The 16790-nt window shown below is 38.4% G+C and overlaps 2 long non-coding RNA genes across 2 annotated transcripts; both read left to right on the top strand.

Annotated features, from left to right (window-relative positions):
- Positions 1-418: 418 nt before the first annotated feature.
- LOC307140294 lies at positions 419-2323 on the top strand. Its single transcript, XR_013818230.1, has 3 exons — positions 419-695; positions 1485-1537; positions 2191-2323. It is a non-coding gene; the product is annotated as an uncharacterized lncRNA (long non-coding RNA).
- A 2631-nt stretch (positions 2324-4954) lies between these two features.
- On the top strand, positions 4955-7421 carry LOC307139348. Its single transcript, XR_013818119.1, has 4 exons — positions 4955-5042; positions 5134-5274; positions 6931-7060; positions 7289-7421. It is a non-coding gene; the product is annotated as an uncharacterized lncRNA (long non-coding RNA).
- Positions 7422-16790: the final 9369 nt, after the last annotated feature.

Below are 16790 nucleotides of genomic sequence, written 5' to 3'. Positions count from 1 at the left end.
TGCAGTACAATGAAGTACAACTGTAGATTTGCAGTATAATGAAGTTTAAATGCAATATAACTGCAGTACAGTGATACACTGTAATGTATACGAAGACTTCGATGCAAATGTCCGTTTTATTTTTAATTGAGCTTTTTTTTATTGGGCTCCTATGTTTATGTTCAGTAATATCACTTAAATGGCAATTTACTTTTAGTTGCCATTAAATAAAAAAAATTTAACCTATAGGAGCCTTTTAAAAAGGTTAATTTTAAAAGAAAAATATCAGGCGGTTTTTGCATCTGAAGTCTTCATAGGCCTTCCACTCATACTACACTGTACTGCACACTGTTAGACATTTCTGTAATTTGTACAGTTATTTACTATATATCACCCAGTATAATACTGTAAATTCTCTTTACAGTAAATAACTGTAATTCCCGTTGCATCATGGGTATTTTCTATGACGTCAAACACCAAATACAGTGATTTCCTGTATTTTTAAAAAATAAAGTATAATACTGTATTTACCACAACGGCCTATTTGGCACAATTGGGATCGACAGGATTTGCTTGAGATTTATATTAGGAACCATCAGTGCAGCGTTGAAAGTTTCACCCGAGGAGAGAGCTCACGGTTCCAGAGAACATATGAGCTGTGTCCGGACACCCTGCGAAGATTTTTTCATCCCCCGTGAGAACGGCAAACAAGCAAGGTAAGTGTGATTTGTACTATCCGCGGTTGTCTGCACCCCAATTTTAGCTTGTCAGCATTGGTGCTAAAAACTGAGGTAAACCTAACGTTTTATGAATTTATTGAATTAGATTAGGAACCGGTGCAGCGTTGTAAGTTTTGCCCGAGGAGAGAGCTCACAGTCCGGACAACATACTTTACATAACGTTAGGTTATCATTTGCTTAAACTTTGCTGCTAAAACTGAGGTAAACCTAACGTTTTATTTTAAAAAAATGAGTATATTGAATTAGATTAGGAACCAGTGCAGCCAGCGTCGTGTGTAACGTTACTGCCCGAGGAGAGAGCTCACGGCCCGGACAACATACTTTATAACGTTAGGTTATCATTTGCTTAAACTTTGCTGCTAAAAACTGAGGTAAACCTAACGTTTTCTTTAAAAAAAAAAATGAGTTTATTGAATTAGATTAAGAACCAGTGCAGCCAGCGTCGTGTGTAACGTTGCTGCCCGAGGAGAGAGCTCACGGCCCGGACAACATACTTTACATAACGTTAGGTTATCATTTGCTTCAGCTTTGGTACTAAAACTGAGGTAACATAAACCTAACGTTTTATTTTTAAAAAGACTTAACGTTAGTGAGTTTATTGAATTAACTTTACCAATACAATGAAGATTTTGTTTATCGAGCATATTAAGCGTACATTAGGACGACGTTAGTTAGTAAATTAACGTTGGCCACTAGTTGCAAAAAATAATGTCGTTAACAAGCAAAGTTTACATTTGGATTGACATTATTTATTTAACATTTTAGATAAGAATACCAGGAGCCTGCCTGTGCTGTGCGACACTGGAACTCATACAACGGTAAGTAACGTTAGTCCTCTTTGTTTCTCCACATATTACTGTTAATTCAAAGTTTTTCTTGTATGTTTTAGTCGGGTCTGTTTAACTGAATCACAAAATTATTTAGTTTTTCCACCTCTTTTTAGCTGTAACTAGCCATGTACCATGTTTTTTTTTTCATAAATTATATTATACTAAAATAATCCAAAACTGTGTTTGTCCAGGACTGACAGATTATAATTTTATTTTCTGGAATTTAAGCAGTCCTGGACAATTTTTGGATGATTTTGGCAGATGAAATATAATTTATGAAAAAAACATGGCAAAACTTTAGAATAATGTTGCTCAAGTGCAAACCTGAATACATTTCTGAACACAAAAGAAGATGAAGAATGTTTGTAACCTAACAGATTGAGGCACCATTCACTTCTATAGTAATTTTTTCCTACTATGGAAGTGAATGGTGCCTCAAAATTATCTGGTTACAAACATTCTTTAAAAGGTTTAGAACTACAGGGCGAGTAAATGACAGAATTTACTTCTTTTTTTTTGTGAACTATCCGTTTAATGACAGACCATTATTCTAAAGTGTTACCAAAAACATTTTAAGCAAAGGCACTAAGGTTGATGAAATTTAAAATATCTTTATTCTCTTAATTTTCTCTTGCTTTAAGTTTTTTTCGTGAGGAAAAACCCAGCGGTGGGAACAAGATGCACCACCTAAACCGGAGTGAGTCGGAAGACCGGGGAAGTTGTGAACAGGAAGACAACTGTAATCAACAACAGAGTGTCATCCTTCCTTCGCCACCTAATGGAGTTTGAATGGAAAAACTTGGACTAGGTGAGACACTTTTTTAATAGGATATGTAATGTACACAGACACTTACGCTGCATTCACACAGGGCGTCATGCCGGTTAGAAATTTTGTCTGACCTGACACAGCGCCGACGCCACGTGACAGTGACGTATGGCATCAAAGCACCGCGAGAGCGATTCGAGAGCAGTCGGCTAATACAGCCGGTGCAGTTTCTCCAGAGCGACTGCACAGACTTTGATGAGGACACAGCTGTTCCACGATTGGCCAGATTCTCCGCATGACAGCGATCACATGTGTTTCGTGTTTATTCTAAAACCTTCAGTTCCTCTAATGTGCACAAATCTCTTTTTTATAACAGTTAAACCTCTTTTCATGTAGTTGCGATGTTATATTGTCATGTTTATCAAAATAAAATAGATGAAAAATGTAGACCCCCACTTCATTGATAGTTTAGGCTTGTATGTTAACTTTATTCTTGTACAAACACACGCTGTATTAATCAGTGCATAAAGTATTACATGACAAAAAATGTCTCTGAAACATCTGTGTATTGACAAATATTGCATTTATTTCACTTCAGCTGATAAAGTGTCCAAACACTGCGCGAGCGTCACTGCAGGAAGCAGAAAGTGTCCGACTTCACGTCTCCGTTTGCAGCTCCTCCCCGCCTGTACTCGGCTACTCTCGCCGATTGGTTGCATCCGGCCACAGCTGATGTCCAACACGCCTTTCAACTTCTGCTGCTTGCAACGTGAGTAAAGCGACGCGACGGAACCCACAATTCAGTTCAGCAACGCATGACGTCACCCATTCAAAGTAAATGAGAAGCGTTAACGCCGGCGCCCCGTGTGAATGCAGCATTAAGTTTGAGGATACCTTACTAAAGCTAATGCAGTATACATGTAATCCATCCTGCAATAAAAGGTTACATTGTTGTTTTTGATTAAATAGTTTGTGAAATCATGTTGAGGTGATTCAGTAATATTACTTTTTTGGAGCATATAGTTTGTGCTGCTGCTACTATTATGTACTTACAGTTTTCTTTAGTTTTTTACTCAATATCAATTTTGTTAAGCTAATAACAGAGACACCTCTCTAATATGCAATCAGGTTCAGCATCACTACAAAGTACATTCTTCAAAATATTCATTACATTGAATCACCAGCTAAAACAAAAACTGAACATTTAATTTCACATCTTCATGAAGGCATTGCAGGACTGGATTAGACTAGACAGCATACGTTAAGCTGTACCTCAAAATGTTAACTGTCTATAAAATAGTATTTTACCATTATGATGAATTGTAATGGGATTATTATTTTTTATTAAATTCCAACAGTGTAAAAAGTTTGTGTATACTCAAATTGTATGACTAACTTCATATCATTCTTATCTAGAGGGACTTCTTGCCATAATGGAGCAGAATCCTGGTTCCTGTTTGAAATCATCAAATGTGCAAGATGGCACAGATCGGTACAGACATGAAACTTGTGTTTGTGTTTGTGTTGTGATAACTTGTTTCAGAATTAATTTGCTCTTTGTTTATATTTTATTCATGTATATGTGTATTTTGCACCAAAGTTACAGTATTCTACCAACTATTTTCTGCAGAGTTTTTAAAATTGTAGCTCAAACAATAGTGTGTGGTGCTAGCAAGGTCATGGGTTCAATCCCCAGGGAAAGCAAGAACTGACAAAATGTAAAATGTGTATCTTGAATGCAATGCAAGTCGTCTGCCAAATGCATAAATGTAAATTTAAATAATAAGTGATATTGAATGTAATCTGATTACTTTTATACATGATTTTCTGAAAATAAGATTTGATTCGAGGATGTTTTAAAGTGAACTTTTTCCACACATTTAAATGTTTAAGTTAAAGCACTTAAAATGTTTTAAATAAAGAATTTTATATTTCATAATAATTGTCTGTTTGGATTACTTCTGTAGGATAGATTAATGTAAGAATTAATGTAATTCAGTAAGTATTAATGATTGAATAGGATTAGGATTAATGCACTGTTAACCAAGGTTTACAGTAACGGTACTGTATTACAAAATTACAGTAACATGTAGTTACTGTAAACTGAAATGCGGTTCTTGTACTGTAAATCTCAAATACAGTAACTTACTGGCAACAGTGTTGCCAGTAAGTTACTGTAAAATCTCTTATAAATGTCTAACAGTGCAGTTATGCTGTATTGTGCAACATGTAGCCACTTTTGTCACCCATGGGACGTTTCAACCACATAGATAAATAGCCCTCACGTGACTGGATCTTTCCCACCAAAAAATACAGGTTTATCTCCCGGAATGCAAAACACAATTGGGCTAGTTTTGAGTAGCAATTGGACGAGTTTTGTAACCTGCCAACCCTGATTCACAAGCAGGACGGAGAAACCAAAATTTGGTTCATTTTCACAAGGGTTGCCTTTGTTTTATGTTAAATATCTTTGGAATATCTGTTATATACACAAAAATAGACAAAATCAGGACTTCTTTTCGCAGCACTGTACACAAGCATTTATGTTCAATAGTTTGACATTAATGTGCAGAAAAGGATGTTTTACAGGAATACTATTTATTGTGTGATTGCTATTTTCAGAAAAATGCACTGGTAACAACAACAACAACAAAAACAAAAAGAAGACCAAATGTAGTTCAACAGAAGATCATGGCTGGAGTGAAACAAAGCAGCACTCAAATAATGGTGAGAGCTGTAGGCAACTTTATTTATTTTATCTTTTATAAACTATTATCTTTATAGGTTAGAATGCATAATAACTAATATTGTACTTCAGGAACCAAGACCTGTGGGAATGCTGGAGGAATCAAGTGTACAAGGTCTGCTGTCTCCTAAGCCATGTTAGAAGAGATCGAGGATTTAAAAAATTAAATCAAAGAGCTAGAAGAAGATTTACAATATTAGCGCTGCTGGAAAGGTAAAGAAATCTAGTTATACCACAACAATTATTCTCAGTACTTGACATCAGTTCTCAACAGTTTGCTTGTGGACTCTCTTCTTCATGGGGATATTATACCATAGTCTGTTTGTATACTGGATTCTGATTGACTGAAAGGTGTGCATTAAAACAATGAATGCACAGATAGTTACAGTCAGTTTAATCTCCATTCTAAGTCAATGTGCTGCCTTTCCTGTAACACACACACACACACACACACACACACACAGTCACTCTCTCACACACACACACACACACACACACACACACACACACACACACACACACACACACACACACACACACACACACACACACACACACAGTCACTCTCACACAGAAACATATTTCTAAGCAACAAAGTCTTAAAGGGTTAGTTCACCCAAAAATGAAAATTCTGTCATTAATTACTCACCCTTATGTCGTTCGAGACCCGTAAGACCTCCGTTCATATTCGGAACACAAATGAAGACATTTTCGTGTAAAGCTGATGCTGAGAAAGGCTTCAGATAGGCCTCCATTGGCATTCAGTACACTTATACTCCCAAGACCGATAAAAGGCACTTAAAATGTCGTTACAAAGTCCATCTCACCACAGTGACTCTACAATAATCTTACGATGCGACGACAATAGTTTTTGTGCGCAAAATTTTTTTTAAATAACACCTTTATCCAGCTTGTTATTGCCTTCCGCGTGTGCCTCCACGACGCATGCGCGAGAATATGACGTAGCGCCGGGGTTCAGGAATCCATGAAATGCACACTCTAACCCCATTTTGAGAACTACGCCGAGACCTAAAGCACGATCAATGTAGAATCCAACAGCTTAGACACGCGCGTCTTCCTCTGATTGTAAACAAATCTCTTCTGGGTCATGTGTCCGAACGCCGGATCTGCGTCATATTCTCGTGCATGCGTCGTGGAGGCACACACGGAAGGCAGTAAGAAGTTGGAAAAAGGTGTTATTTTGATTTTTTTTGCGCACAAAAACTATTGTCGTCGCATCGTAAGATTATTGTAGAGTCACTGTGGTGAGATGGACTTTGTAACGATGTTTTGAGTGCCTTTTATCCGTCTTGGGAGTATAAGTGTGCTGAATGCCAATGGAGGCCTGTCTGAAGCCTTTCTCAGCATCAGCTTTCAACAAAAATGTCTTCATTTGTGTTCCGAAGATGAACGGAGGTCTTACGGGTGTCCAACGACGTGAGGGTGAGTAATTAATGACAGAATTTTCATTTTTGGGTGAACTAACCCTTTAAGGACAGCTTTAATTTAACTTTTTTATCTATCTTTAACAGCTGGGTGTCTATTGCACAGTTTTAGTGCACTTCATAGAGGCAACCCACTTCATGTCAGGTGGTTCTTTACCTCCATCTTGTTCAATAAATGTAATGCACACCTAGCCATGGATTAGCCCTTATGTGAAAGGTTATAAGTTACACAAAGTAATAAATGAAGGGGCACAATAACTGTGGAACATGTATTCCATATACTTGCTTCCAATAATATTAAATTTTTATTTAAGGTTAGATTTGTGAATTAAAAGTCAGAGAGGATAAAAACAGCCAATATTTGTGGAGGGCGCTGTACAGTATTTAAACATGATTATGTCTCTCTGCTTTTTTATTTTTCCAGAAATGCGTGTCATTGTGCAAATTACACTGACTGTCAGTGGAGTGACAGAAACGCTCAGATTTCATCAAATAGATCTTCATTTATGTTCCAAAGATGAACGAAAGTCTTACGGATTTGGAACGACACGAGGGTGAGGAATAGATGATTGGCTGAACTAACCCTTTAACTTCTTTTACCTGGAGTGTTCAAAGCATATTTGTGATTTGATAATGCTCACCAATATAGCGTTAGAAATTCATTGGAAATATTATGAATACTTTGCACAATTCAAGATTAATATTAAACACACTATATGCCTGTGGTGAAGTGTAACTGAAACTTGAGTTTATCTAATAAATTTGTTTCTTTGTTTTTCCAGACTACATCCTAAATAGAGTTTCCACATCTGAGATGCAGGCAGTTATAAGAACCATGTGGGATAATGATGAGGATAAGCTCTTAAAAAAGCACGCTCCCTGAATAATATGACAAGATATATGCATGATCGTATGATTTGTAAATAAACACTTTAAATACAATGTCTAACTCTAAGTCTGTTATTTGAAGTTTAAAAATAAAAAAAGTAAAAATCACATTTATTTTTGCATTGCTGTTTGAGACATTCACTGTTGTTTTGTACCGTAATTTTTTTCTATTGCAGATATGTGTAAATAAAACTTATTCTGGTTGTATTTTAATGGTAATGGTACAGCATTTTATTTGTATTGCACTTTGGTAGTATTGTAATTGTGCTTTAGTTATGTTATGAATTGCAGTACTACCGCAGTTATATTGCAGTATTACTGTAGTTATATTGCAGTTATATTGCAGTTTTACTGCAGTTATATTGCAGTTATATTGCAGTATTACTGCAGTTATATTGCAGTATTATTGCAGTATTACTGCAGTTATATTGCAGTATTATTGCAGTTATATTGCAGTATTATTGCAGTATTACTGCAGTTATATTGCAGTATTATTGCAGTATTACTGCAGTTATATTGCAGTATTATTGCAGTATTACTGCAGTTATTATGCAGTATTACTGCAGTTATATTGCAGTATTACTTCAGCAGTACTGCAGTTATGCAGTTTTTTCGTGTCCAAAAAACTGCATTTTTCTACATGAACAAAAACTGCAGTATTACTTCAAAAAAACTGCAGTATTTTTTTGTAAGGGAATATATCATATGATATATTATCTAATAATATATTATATATGTAAGTTATATATTGCAATATATGGGACAATACTGCAATTATTGCCGTTTTCATATATTGAATAAATAAATATTATTATACTATTTAGTATATTGTTATGTATATTGAAATATATCCCTCATTATATGAAATTATATATTGGAAGAGCTATTGTATATATATGTGATAATATACCTCAATGTACAAGATAATATAATCAGATTTAAATGGGAACATATGTCTTAAATATATTGATTTATATTACATAATATATTATATATAATTATCATATATATTGTATACATGGTAAATATGAAATAATCTAATGTACAATGTCTGTCATATATTTTAAAATATAATAGATTGAATAAGACATCAATATAGTGCACAGTAACTGAATGAGGTTTATTTCAAAAGCAGCAGCTGAATGTTACTTCTGGTGACAGGAAAAAGGCACAAGATCCAACAGCAAGTTCAACAACAGGTATTTATTATATTCAGGTTCATAGTAGAGTTAGGACAGATCGCTGGACAAAGCACAGACAAATGCAGCAGGCAGAGGCAGGCAGAACGAAGAGCCACGACCAGGAACACACAAAACAGACAGGAACCTCCAGACAAACTGCAACAATCTGACAACAAGGCTGAGTGAGACACACGTATAAATAGCCCAGGTGATGAGTGCAGCATGGTGGAAGTGATCAAAGTGTTCAGCAATTAGAAACCACACCTCCAACACAACCAGACACACAGAGCAGGTGAGACGATGTATTCATGAACCGTGACACTGAAGGGACAGTGACCCGAGAACAGTGTAGAGGACTTAAATGTCATGTTGATGATGAAATGTCATGTGGAGGAATAAAAAGTGGACTCAAACATTTTTTTTGTAATTGCTGCTGTTAATGATAATTTAATTAATAATACTCTCATCTCCATTTTACAATATATGAATCAATACATAGCCATATATGGTCCATCCATATGGCTATATAATGTAAAATATAATGAAAATACTTTGTTTCAATAAACATACATGCAATAATGTAATACAGTTTTGTTTGTATATCAATGTATTTTAATATATGAATCAATATATAGCAATAGGTTGTCCATCCATATATTGCTATATATTTTCAAATATACGAGGAAGTTTCTGATACATTGAAATATATTTTCTAATGTATTGCAATATAAATTCTAGTATATTGCAATATATTTTTGTTTCATAAGGGTGTTTGTGGGCGCACGCGCGCGATCTCGATTGAGACCCGAGATTTGTTGTGGTAAAAATAGCTACGGGTAGAGCCAGTTGATTGCCGAGTGCAACCATTCTACGTCATCAACCTAGAACGCAAACAAAATTATGTTGGCAGGTATTAAAACACTTAAAAGAACAAAATATAAAAACTCAGTTTTATAAGTAAGGAATAATTACAATGGGCCGTTGAATTATTAGAAAAAGAATGCATATATCATGCAAATATGTTTCTAATAATTGAACACACATTTTCGGTTGACGAAGCGTGCCTGGAATTCGGGCTGGCCAACTCTCACGTGATCCTGAGACCCCGGCTCGGATATGTGCCCAAGGTTCCCACCACTCCATTCTGAGACCAGGTGGTAAACCTGCAAGCGCTGCCTTTGGAGGAGGCAGACCCAGCCTTGGCACTGCTCTGTCCAGTACGCGCTCTCCGCGCTTACATAGACAGGACGCAGTGTTTCAGGACCTCAGACCAGCTCTTTGTCTCACTGGATAGTGGACACCATTGTTTTGGCTTACCAGCAGCAAGGTCGACCGTGTCCCCTTGGGGTTAGGCCTCCTCTTGGGCTCTAGCGCACGGCACCTCGCTAACAGACATCTGCAGAGCTGCAGGCTGGGCGACACCTAACACATTCGCCAGATTCTACAACCTCCGAGTGGAGCCAGTGTCCGACTATGTACTCACCTCTACTAGTGGCCGGTAATGGACCAGGCTCAGGTGTCTTCGCTTGCTCGCCATTCCACTCCACGGACTGGATACGTGCGATTATTCTCCTCAGGTGAGCTTCCCGGAAGCCCTGAGTTCCTCCAGAACTGTCTACGCCGAAGCAAGTTCAGTCTGCCCTCTCTCGAGCCCAGACCCTCGTGTTCGGCCAGGTGCCCCGTGTGCATGGTTCGCCTCCGGCGACCCCCACACGAGTATTTCCACAGTAAGCCTCCTCAGTGAGCAGGTGTCTTTCCGTTGGCAAGTCCCTGCCTCCCCTGGGGTTAAAAATCCACCTTAGGCTGGTACCCCAGAGTTCTCCATATGCAGCCCTTAGCGGGTCATATGTGTACTTTCTAAGTCCTCCCTATGGGTAGGCATTTTGGCATATCCTCACTGGAATATGCTCCCAGTGTACCTTGGTATTCCTGTGATAAGTGGGAGTCCTTTGTCCGAACTAGTCGTACGACAGGGCACTCGCACTTATGCAGGGCACTGGAAGACAGCTGAGTGGCGTGATTATATTGGGACCCCCATTCGTTAGTCACTAACGTTACGTCGTAGTGAATGAACGAAAGGGAACGTCTTGGTTACGGATGTAACCCTCGTTCCCAGAGGAGGGAACGTAGACGAAACGTCCCTTTGCCACATCCGCTGTGCTGCTGGAACGGGAGTTCAGTCTTGGCTCCTCAGCAGGTAACGTAATGCGATATTGCCACGTGCTTCCTATTTATACCCACGCAGTGGGGCGGAGTTACGTATGCAAATTCTGCATGCCCATGGCATTGGCACTGCCATTGGGCATTTTCTAAGATCTCAAAGATGATAGGCTTCTAAGTGAAACCCCCATTCGTTAGTCACTAACGTTACATCTCCGTTCCCTCCTCAGGGAACGAGGGTTACATCCGTAACCGAGACGTTTTTCAGGGGTTGGGCTTAGCCCCTTAGTTCCAGTGAAAGGAACTCTTAATGCTTCAGCATACCAAAACATTTTGGACAATTTCATGCTCCCAACTTTGTGGGAACATTTTGGGGATGACCCCTTCCTGTTCCAACATGACTGCGCACCAGTGCACAAAGCAAGGTCCATAAAGAAATGGATGAGCAAGTTTGTTCTGTACAGAGTCCTGACCTCAACCCGACAGAACACATTTGGGATGAATTAGAGCAGAGACTGTTAGCCAGACCTTCTCGTCCAACGTCAGTGCATGACGTCTCAAATGCACTTCAAGAAGAATGGTCAAAAATTCCCATAACAAACTCCTAAACCTTGTGGAAAGCCTTCCCAGAAAAGTTGAAGCTGTTATAGTTGGAAAGAGGGGGACAACTCCATATCAAACCTTACGGATTAAGAATGGGATGTCATTAAATTTCATGAGCATGTAAAGGCAGACGTCCCAAAACAGCAACATAGTGTAGACACCAGAACCAATGAGGTTTGTGTGCAGGAGTCTGAGCTCTTTTGGGGCCCTTTAGAAGTTTTGACATGCTCTGACATTTGTGTTTTTTTCAGTTGCTTATAAACAAATTAATGGCAAAAGTGTGATTACACTGTATTCAGCACAAACTGGGCTACCAGAATATGTGAGCAACATGTATGTACATGCTTGTATTTTTGAGAGAAAAATGTTTATGCACGGATTTTGAAAAAACAAAAAAAATTGTTTTAAAATGAAGGCCTCAAAACACACAATAGATATGTGTTCACAATACTTTTGACTCCATCTTGTATTTCCATAGAGTTTTTTCTTTAAACTGATGTGAGAATCATTGAGCCTACTCATTCACATAAAACAATACACTGATTTAAAATTTGTAAGACAGTTTCTCTTCTCAAAGCCAATATGCGAGGAGGCGTGATATCTAATGAATAATGATGAGATAGCACCTGAGATAACAAAGGACTCGCATTAATGAGCTGCATAATGAATGAGCTTCAGGTAAGTCTGTGACAGAGAGCAACAGGGCAAAGGAAATATATATTTTTTGTAGTTTATTATATTTGGAATGTAATCAACAAAGGCCTATTATATTTTAAATGATCAGAAGATTTGACTACACTGCAAAAAATGCTCTTCTTATTTGGTATTTTTTCTTGTTTCCAGTCCAAATATTAAAAATTCTTAAATCAAGATAAATTTACTAGGTAAGTACAAATTTCTGTACTTCACTCCCAGTGAAGTGCCACACCTAAAAGGTGGATATAAATGGCTCCTACAATCTCGTTTTCTTAATTTACAGCAAGTACCATGCTATACCTGTCATTGCATATTGCGCTATAAATACGCTTTATTTCCATAAAAAATACTGGTTACGTCAGGCTCAGCACTAACACACCATATAGTAATTGTGTGCTTTCGTCTTTGTGTCACTCCAGTAAATATGTCTCTAACTGCGTTGTATTAGCTACTGTGATATCTGGGTGCTTCTGTCTATTTTCTTAACTATAGAATATAGTGTTTTGTCTCACTTGGACTTTCTGTGTAAGGGCACCCCTGTTTATGATTATGAATAAAACAGAAACGTGTATTCTCGCTAAAGCTCACAACACCATACTGTATTTCGGTTAGATCAAAGGTTTGTATACACAACAAGGTTCAACTTGATATTCGACAGCAGCACTAATTTAATTCCGTACTCAATCCGACCCGGTTTACATAAAGATTGCATCCTGTATAGCAACTGAAATCGCAGGATGGGAACATGATTCAAATCTCTTTTGAATACAGTAAGCGAGCAGAGTGCGCTCCCTTCGTAAATGCATGGAAACTGTCTAATGCTTCAGTTCAGCTAAACTCATACACTCTAGTGAAAACTGTTAGTCTTATCTGACTACATTGCATGTTCTACTCTTCATTGGTTGAATGTATTAACTAGCAGGCAGAATTTAGCCAATGAACAAGAGCTGAACCACTTGATCTTGATTGTGTGTATTCTGTGTTACGTAAACTCCTCCAATTGGTCATTGCATTTAACCGCTCAACAGACTTGTCTGTGATTGGCTATGCTCAACACTGCAAAAGTGAATTTATTTCAGGTTAAAACTGTATCACAATGGTTATTAATCGGCTGTGGTGGGCATGTCAAACTAACTATCAAAGACATCACATTTTAGCCTAGGGTCAAAGGAATCTTTTAGGATTGCGATTATTTGTCTCAGACTGCCAAATCGTGGTCATAATCACGCAGTATGAACCTGGCTTAAGGTATCAAATTATGAAAATCGTATTGATTATTTTTTCAAAGGTTGGTAGATTTGCAGGGTTTAATAGCTAGCTATGGTTAGATAGTAAAGCATTATCATATAAAAATGTTTTATCCTTCTGAAAGGTCATTGGCTGAGGTTCTTAATCGTCTTCGTTCTTTGTATTTGATTATTTATTTTACTTATCTGTCATTCTGTTCTGGTTTGTTCACTATCTGCAGAGTTCTATCAAGCTGTGAGCGGGAGTCACCCCCAATGGGTTAGAATCCTCCTAACTGCAGATGCACAGAACTGCGGTTCTCCAACTCATCTATGCATAGGACATTCTTTTGGATTGGTGCTGCTACGAATGCAGCTCAATGTGTGGAGTCGGTATCTTCTATCAAGGTGATGTGTATATTGTCATACTCAGCATTCTAGTTCCAAGCAAGATCTGACTCAAAATAACTCAAACGCTTAGCAAATTTCAAGAAGTAATTTTCATGCAAATACTAGTGGTGGTATGTGTTTCTCCATTCATTACTACACATCAATCCTGTTTCGTTAGTCTCTATAGCCTCTCATGAATTTGTCTCTGGCCTAACATGGTCTCTGTTCAGGTGGCCTATTGTAGCCTTCATCTCTATGTGGCCTTTGTCTCCATGTCCGTCCTTCACCCCTAATCATTCTGCACTTTTCATACTCCCCAACGGATCTCCCATATCAAGAAGATGGTTTAAAACTCATCTAGTGACAGTTCTACAGAACTCCAGACCATCATCTCATTTGGTATACCGGACATTCATTCAGGATCATGTGCTGCTACAACGGCAGCCGAACGCGGGATTACATGATGGTCAAGATGATCCTCTTCAGCATTTGAATCCTATATAAGATGCGATGCTCAAACCATCAGGCATGCTCAGCAAACTCTCTCGTAATTCTAAAGGTATATTCCTAATTCAAACTACTGTGGTGGTGGCTTTCAGCTTCAAAATCAATAGTTATACCCATATCTACCCCACTCAGAGCTAAGCGATTTGCTAATTCCATGGACCACAGGTCACCTCATGTGTTCTTCTTTCATCTCATCTCAGACTAACGTGACTCTATTCTGAACATCAGTAATAAATTATATACATTACATCCTTCACAGGTAATACTAAGATTACATATGTGTCTTAACAAGTATCAGGTAAGTTTACAGCATATAATTTAACTACTAATACTTAAATCTTATGTGGTAAGTATACTATCTACACAAACATCTGGTCATGGTGGCAGTTCCTATATCAATTATTTTATAGATTTATACGGCTCACTTTTCAATTTGGTCTATTGAGGCCAACTCATGTACCCACGCTGTCTTCTCCTCACTATGGGCTATCATGGCCTTTACTTGACCTATGCGGCCTTCCCCACACTGGCTTATCGGAGCCTCATTCTCAGCCAACGCGGCTTTTCGTACCCCGGCCTGTCGAGGCAGTTACACGGCCTAACGTGACAGTCCATACAGCCTACGCAGCTTTTCGTACCCCGGCCTATCTAGGCGGTATACACGGCCTAACGTGGCAATCTTTACAGCCATGCGGCTTTCTCGTACTCCTGCCTATTATGGCTTCCTTCACATACTTTAGGCAGTAGCCTAACAATTCCTTCTGTTTATTGATTTAACATTGATGTCAATATCCAAATCTATCGCATGTTCAAAGTCCATTATTCTAATAATACAATCCATATGCAAATATTTTAGGTACTTCATCCAAAGAATCTTCCAACGGGATGGGTATCTTTAGATTTTTATCATTTCTTTTGGGGGTAAATAAACACGATTATGATAGAATAAGGTTTGAGTGTGATTTTTATGCGATTTGGGGTATATTCGTATGAATGAAAAATGTTTACAGTATACATGCTAAACAGGTGTAGCGCTTTCTTAGCTGCATCTAAAATGCTTAATATAACATATTTCAACAACAATATATGAAAAAAAATCCATATTAGATCGCACTCGGAAGTTATTACAGACACTCATTGGTGGTTTAAAGTGAGTTTTGAGTAAAAGTGTAATATTAATATTTTAAATTGTGCTATGTAGCTTGATGCTAATTGTAGCTCTAATGCACCTGTTGCACCAGGATCTATATCTATTCACATAAGTTACCAAGAATATGGCTTGTTTTTTTTATTTTTTTAGAAAGACTTCAGGTAATAGGTAGATTAACAAATCTGATATTAAAGCTAGATGGGCAAACCATGAAATGCCAGAATTGCTTTTTATGCTTTTTATTTTGGTTATGTCATTGATGCCCCACTTGTCCCAGTGTGTGCAGTAACAATATGATAAAAGATGGAGACTTGTTAAAAGGTTAGTTAGTTAGAAAATTATATAATAATTTACTCACCCTCATATAGGTGTGACTGTCCTCTTTCAGCCAAACACAATAGGAGTTATATTAACAAATATCCTGGCTCTGTCTAGATTTATAATGGGAGTGAATGGTACTGTACCTTAGATTTTGAAGCCCAAAAAAGCACATCCATCTATCTTAAAAGTAATCCAAATGGCCCCAGGGGATTAATTGTCACAGGGTGTTTTGGTGTTGGTTCATGTTCATTGTTCATTGTTCATGGTTTAGTTTTATCTTGTTCTTGGTTATGTTTTAGTGTGTTATGTTCACAGTCTTGTCATGCACTTCCTGGTCTTGTCACGTGATTCCCATGCCCTCATGTGTTGTCATGTTATTGGTTCATTTTCTCATCACTGTTCACAGGTGTCACTTGTCTTGTCATTAGTCTGTGTGTGTATTTAAGCCCTCATGTTTGCCATGTGTCTTTGTCAAGTATTGAATGTTGTAACCCGCTGTTGGTGATTTTTGTTATAGTTAAATGCCAAGTCCTTGTTTTGATTTATGTTGAGATTTATGTTTAATTGTGAATAAAACTGCACTTGGGTCCTTCAACTTGCCTCCAGTGGATATATCGTTACAGAATACTTGACCAACAAAATGGACCCAGCAGTTGCCTTGCTTTGTCTACGCCAAGGGGCTCGATCCATAGAGAACTATGTGGAGGAATTTTGTGGGCTCTGTCACTTAGTGGATTTTAATGATGCTGCTCTCAAGGGCATTTTTTGCCATGGACTCAATGACCTTTAAGTTATTTAATGCCTGAGAGCACTGTGCCATGGACTCTGACCAGATATATTGACTTTGCACTGCAGTTGGGTGGGTCATCTTTTACGGTGGGGACTGTGGAGGAGGGGCCCCACAACCCCACAGTACCCACCACAACCCAGCCAGAGTCATCTGCTCCAGCCCACGTCCATGCTCCAGCCCACGTCCATGCTCCAGCCCACGTCCATGCTCCAGCCCACGTCCATGCTCCAGCCCACGTCCATGCTCCAGCCCACGTCCAGGCTCCAGCCCACGTCCAGGCTCCAGCCCACGTCCAGGCTCCAGCCCAAGTCCAGGCTCCAGCCCAAGTCCAGGCTCCAGCCCAAGTCCAGGCTCCAGCCCAAGTCCAGGCTC

Source organism: Gobio gobio (genome assembly GCF_949357685.1).
Source record: "Gobio gobio genome assembly, chromosome: 16".
In the NCBI taxonomy this organism is placed as follows: domain Eukaryota; kingdom Metazoa; phylum Chordata; class Actinopteri; order Cypriniformes; family Gobionidae; genus Gobio; species Gobio gobio.
The sequence above is the reverse complement of the archived record's forward strand: the minus strand, read 5'-3'. Positions and strand labels throughout refer to the sequence as shown.